This window comes from Ischnura elegans, chromosome 2 (assembly GCF_921293095.1).
Source record: "Ischnura elegans chromosome 2, ioIscEleg1.1, whole genome shotgun sequence".
NCBI classification, from domain to species: domain Eukaryota; kingdom Metazoa; phylum Arthropoda; class Insecta; order Odonata; family Coenagrionidae; genus Ischnura; species Ischnura elegans.
Genome location: NC_060247.1, coordinates 1,997,552 through 2,003,869, shown reverse-complemented (window position 1 = coordinate 2,003,869; position 6,318 = coordinate 1,997,552). Strand labels below are relative to the sequence as shown.

At 38.7% G+C, this 6,318-nt stretch overlaps 1 protein-coding gene across 2 annotated transcripts in view; it reads left to right on the top strand.

The window, feature by feature from the left end:
• Positions 1–2,530: 2,530 nt before the first annotated feature.
• Positions 2,531–6,318, top strand: part of LOC124153325 (regulator of microtubule dynamics protein 1-like) — a 105,103-nt gene continuing 101,315 nt past the window's right edge. Inside the window, exon 1 of one of the 2 annotated variants that reach the window (XM_046526425.1) lies at positions 2,531–2,705. The gene's annotated coding sequence lies outside the window, so the exon portion shown is untranslated. The remainder of the gene's footprint in view (positions 2,706–6,318) is intronic. The other variant, XM_046526424.1, reaches the window with a different exon arrangement.

Here is a 6,318-nt window from a genome sequence, read left to right as displayed (position 1 = left end):
TTTTGTATTGCTGCATTTGCTAGGAAACTACGTGCAGTGAACTTTCATTGTGCTTCTAGTGCAAGTGAACACAATTTGTGCCCTTAATGTACCCCTAAGTGAATGATTGCATATAGACGATGAAGTAAAGAGTGAAGTGAGTTGTGAATGTAACTGCTTGGACGAAATTATTTATTTCTTCCATGCTAGTTCAATCAACCCTATACATTTCGATCTAAGGTATCTAACTATTGCCTAGGGGATATTTTTCATATTTGAGCTAGTTGTGCTTTAGGGATACATCGAACGCATATTAATTTTCAATCGTTTGTTCGCTTCTAAGTTCCGTTTGATTTTATTACCTATTCATTTTGAGCATTCACGAGTGTTTACATTTCACGAATTTCGTTGCGCTGTTGTTTGTTTTTGTTTTGGTCATATTTTGGTTACGGTAAGAGTACGTACGGGTAAGAGTAATAGTGAAATTCGAAGTTTTTTGATGTTACAATAACCGGTTTAGCTATTTGTTTCTGCCTATTCATTTCATTGTCCTCGAAATGTCAATGTGAAATAACGTAAACTAATTCTAAGTCGTTAGTGATGAGTGAGAAGTGAGGTGTGGAGAATCTTTCGAACTTCAAGGAGTGCAAATTCTTTTAGCGTGTGCATAGTGATTGGAAAACCGATTATCATGTTTTATTAGTGTTTTATATTTATTGTGAGTCAAGTTTTTCATTGAATCAGTTGATTCGGAATATATTCGAATAATTCGTATCAAAAAGACAACTCGTGAAATGTGTACGTTGTAGGGCTATTTATGATATGATGAGCAATAAATATGTACAAGTAAGGGTAATTTTGCTTATTATTACTCTTATTAAAGGATAAATTTGGATTTTCTTTAAACACTGATCTGGCGGCAGACGCTGGAGATCTTGAAAAAAAGTGGAATAACCCTGCTGAGCCACTTAAACAACACTGAAGTAGGGCATCTACAGGCTTGTGACGTCACACATCAATTCAAGATGGAAGTAGGGCTTTTTGGCGCAACGTAAAATTTGTCACTGTTTAAAGCCTTCTCTAAACATGTACAATTAAGAAAATAGCATAATATTATTGTCATTGCTCCTTCTGAAGCACGATCTTTCGATTTCTTAAATAAAAAAAATATGGTGAACAACCCTATTGGCAATAGGTAATAAAATCAAACAGAACTTAGAGGCGAACAAACGAATGAAAATTAATATACGTTCGATGTATCCTCTGAGTACAACTAGCTCAAATATGAAACATATCCTTCGCAATAGTTAGATACCTTAGATCGAAATGTATAGGGTTGATTGAACCAGCATGGAAGAAATAAATAATTTCGTCGAAGATGTTACATTCACAACTCACTTCACTTGTCGCTTCACTCTTTACTTCATCGTCTATATGCAATCAATTCACTCAGGGGTACATTAAGGGCACAAATTTTGTTCACTTGCACTAGCGGCAAAATGAAAGTTCACTGCACGTAGGTAGTTTCCTTGCAAATGCAGCTATACAAAACTTTCAATTCCTGTCAACAATTACACTACATACGTTGCCTGCCTAAGTTGAAGAATGGATTTTATGTCGACTTGATCCATCCGGAAGCTTCATGCACAACATAGGCCATTTCAAAATAAGGAATAACCTTGGCAAATGTCCAGTCGGCATGCAGAGAGCTCAGCTTAGCATCGAGCGATCGAGGGTACAGGCCAGCCGTACAGGCTTGTTTCGTCATCACCTCTATTTCAAGATGGCCGACCGTTTTTGGCGGCGTTTAAAATTGTTCGAATTTTGATTGCTAATAATTCCATCATTACTTTTTCAACGCATCTGTCATTCATTCCAATCAAAATGAAATTACATCAGAAGTGATATACATTCGTTTTTTTAGACCGTTCTGATAGGCTTGAACAACCCTATTTCCCTATTGTTGTGTTCACTGGGAAGTGTCATACGGGCCTAATGAAGTTGTAAATATATGGCTTCCAAATACAATCCCGAGCATGTTCAGTAAAAAATTACCATAAATAACTCCAAAACTTAAAAACTATGAGACCTTTGCAGAACGCGTCCAGCAAAACACTTTCCAAGATGCGCTCCGAACAAGGGCGGTCAAGCAACTGAAAAGTTGACAGTGCGCGGGGTTGGGCAAGAACCCATGCGATCTATTCCTGCCGGCAACAATTTAATCACCCTCGGAATAGATCCGGACGCAATTATTTAGTTGCGGCAACTAAAAATCGCCCATGCGCGGGGCCGCAGTCAATGCTGTGTGTTTCATTTGAATGAATAGTTGCTTTGAAAAAGTTGCCAGTGCGCGGGAGCCCTAAGAGAGATCGAGAAGGAAATTAAGAGGATGAACCATAGATCAGTTGAAGACTTTTGTAAATGATTCAAGAATTACTAAAATATTGTTTTATCTAGATTCAAAGTAGCGTGGAAAGTAAAACGTATTAAAATCTCGCGCGCACACAATGAAAAAATGAATGATGATAATTCGGGTCATTTGGGTGGAGGTCGTGGAGGTGGTCAACTGTGGGGTGGGGTGAGAGGTGTATGGCGGTGTAGTGTGAGAACGTGTGAGCCTGTCTTATCTTATTTTGGGCTGTCGGTTTTATGAAATTTAATATTTACCCTATTAACTTCTATGGATTGTTATGCAGCAGGTGGTAGATATAGCTTGGAATTCTCACGTGAGTAAACGATTTTCCTAATTATTACGTCTCATGTATTGCAAAGTGAGAGGTAACCTACGATATTAGAGATGGCTTGACATGACGTAGCAAAACAACTGTGATGCATTTCTTTGCTGGAGTTTACGGTGCGATAAATCCATATCTTTTCATAGTAAATATTTTATGTGGTTGATGTTTGGCACTCCTGTTTCACGTTTCGTCCTTTGTTCTTTCAGTACAGCTCGTACAGCTATTAAGTTTGATCCCACACGAATATTTTGTCTATGGTCGATCATTTTTCTGTAATAAAGAGCGTATTGATTTAGTGAAAGTACTGTGCAGCATCAAATTTGATAAAGAACAGTGTCACTCTCAATGGTAATGTAAACATAAAATGTGTTGCCTACCTTTCTCTGTGAAAGACGTGAAATATCAGTTTCAGTAAAAACCTAATCAAGGTTTTATTCAGCAAGAATAACACAGTTTAAGTAAACAACTTAAGTGTTGCCACGACAAATACAATTATTAAAATTAAGATCAACAACATAGTATGTTTATACCACATTCACCCCCACTAAAAATCGATTAGTATCTGATGTAGTCATTTAGATAAGCTGGTAGCCTTCGCTGCCGTCCACGTGGAGAACCTTTCTGTGGAGATGGACTCTTGGGTAGTTCAGAGACACCTCCTTAGGCGTTGCTACAAGTAGAACTACTGCCTACAGCCCCCAAGGAAATGCAAAAGGGAACCTTGAATATTCATCAACAATAGTCAGTAGAAAACGGTTCTTGGATGAGCTAGGTAAGGGTCCTTTGAAGTCTAAGCTTAATCTCTCAAATGGAGAAGTTGCCTTTATAAGCTGCCCTTCATTTCTACAGAATCGAGGTTTTAATTCATTGCAGCAGGTGCAAGAATTAATCACTCCTTTAATTTCTTCTAGTGTGTAGGGCAGGTTTTTAGCTCTAACCCAGTGGTGCATTCTTGTTACACCCGGATGACATAAAGCATCATGTAGTTCTTTGAGGTTCATTCTTCCCTCTAAGTAGGTACTTGCTGTAATCCTCGACATTGTGTCTGCAGTTGTGTTTTGGTTGCCTGGTCGGTAAACGATATCGAATTTGTAATTAGCTAATTCAAGTCGCCATCTCATAATTTTCTCATTCTTTATTTTACTTGAGTGATACTGATCAAACATGAAGGCAACAGACCTCTGGTCAGTGATGACCTCAAAATGTCTTCCGATAAGGTAGTGTCTCCAGTTCCTCAGTGATTCCACAATAGCATAAGCTTCCTTCTCAACAGAGGAATGTCTTTGCTCAGCTGCATTAAGTGTCCTAGAGAAAAAGGCAATGGGACGTTCGGCTTGACTCAGGGTGGCCCCAATGGCAAACTCTGAAGCGTCAGTTTCTACTCGAAAAGGTGTATTTTCTTCTATTGCAGAGAGTGATGCCTCTGCTACATCTTTCTTGAGTGAATTGAATGTTGTCACAGCTTCTTCAGACAGCGGGAATGGTCCTTTTACCAGAAAAGGGCGAATCTTCTCTGAAAATTTGGGAATCCATCGGCAATAGTGAGCAAACATACCTAAGGTTCTCTGAAGGGCTGGCATGTCATTTGGGACAGGTAGGTTCATCAAAGGTGCAAGCCTATCCGGATCAGGCTTTATAACTCTATCTTCGATCAGATATCCTAATATTTTCACAGATTTAGTTGAATATTTACATTTATCTTGGTTTAACGTCAGATTATACTTTTCTACTGCACCTAAAAATCTTTCCAAATTTTGGTCATGTTCCTGTTGGTCATGGCCGCAAACTGTTACATCATCTAGATAAGGAAAAGTACCTTTGAGCTTTTCTTCCTTGATAATTCTGTCAATGTTTCTCTGGAAAGCTGGGACACCGTTAGTTACCCCGAAAGGAATTCTGCAGAACTGGTAAAGTTTTCCAGCAGCTTCAAAAGCAGTATATGGCTTATCTGATTCTAGAATAGGTACTTGGTGATAGGCACTCTTGAGGTCAATGGTGCTGAATATCTTGTATTGTGATACATTCCGTACCAACTCCTCTATTCTTGGGAGAGGGTAGGCATCAAGCATTGTAAATTTATTAATAGTTTGTGAGTAGTCAACTACCATCCTAGGTTTATGATTTTCTCCCTTAACTACAAAAACTTGAGCACGCCATGGTGAGTTACTAGGTTCTATTACACCTTCTTTGAGCAATTTTTCCACTTCAGCAGCGATGAATATTTTGTCGGATTCTGTGTGACGTCTTGACTTAGTTATGACGGGTTTGCAGTCTGGTGTGAGATTGACAAATAGCGATGCTGCTGGAACTCGAGCAGTAGCTAGTGAACAGATTTTAAGAGGTGTTTGTTCTCCATGGAATTCTATTTCTACAGATGAGTGACTCTTCAGAAGATCGTGCCCAATCAGGAAATCAGCACACAGATTTTTCATGATTAACACCTTAATATTTGCATATGTATAGGTCTGAATCTTCAAGGTCAGCGTACCACATCCAGTAACATCAGAACTCAAAGAAGAATTAGCCATGGTTATCTTACCGGAGTAAGGCTTAACGACTATTCCGCATCTCTCCACAAAACGTTCATTCAAGAAACTAAGAGAACTTCCAGTATCGATAAGTGCATTTAGTTCCACTCCATTGATCAATACCTTTAGTCATGGATTTTTGAAGGCATAGAGGTGCTGTTACTGCAGAAGCCAAAAACGACGTAGAAGCTGTTGAATTTGTAGATGAATGTTTAAATCTTGATTTACATACTTTTTGGTAATGTCCTTTTTTTCCGCAACCTCTACAGATAATATCCTTTGCTGGGCAAGAGTCCCTTGGGTGCCGTTTGTTACCACAAAAGAAACATTTTTCAGATCGTACCAAGGCAGCTGATGTTGTTGTAGTATCTTCAGGGCTATCTTCTCTATGGTCAGCAGCAGCAACAGGAGTTGAGTCTGCTGTATTCAGATAAGACGCTGAATGTAGCTCAGCCAGCTCAAGTGACCTAGCCTGGTCATGGGCCTTCTCTAATGTGACGTTGGTGTTTTCCAGTAATCTTTCTCGAATACGAGAGCTCTTGAGGCCTCGTATGAAAGAATCCCTTATGTACTCATCTTTATATTTATCAGCTGTTACTGCTTGAAATTCACAATCTTTGCTCATTTGTTTTAATACCTGGAGATATTCATCGACTGATTCACCCGTCTGCTGAGTTCTAGATGCTAGGCAGTGTCTTGCAAATATTTCATTTCGTTTTGTGATATATAATGAATCTAGTATTTTGATGGCATCTGAGTAGTTTTCTGAGTCACTAATATACCGAAAGACGTTAGCAGATACATAATTGCAGAGTAATTGCAGTTTACCATCTTCTGAAACCTTGTTCACTTGGCCCAGGAAATTAGCAAATGTTCTTTTCCAGTGTTTCCACTTCGATTCAGCACCCACATGTGAAGGGTCAGTATCAAATCTTTCTGGCTTTAAAAGCTGTTCCATCTTACTAAAGAATTAATTCTTGCTGAATAAATTGTAGTAAAATATCAGTTTCAGTAAAAACCTAATCAAGGTTTTATTCAGCAAGAATAACACAGTTTAAGTAAACAACTTAAGT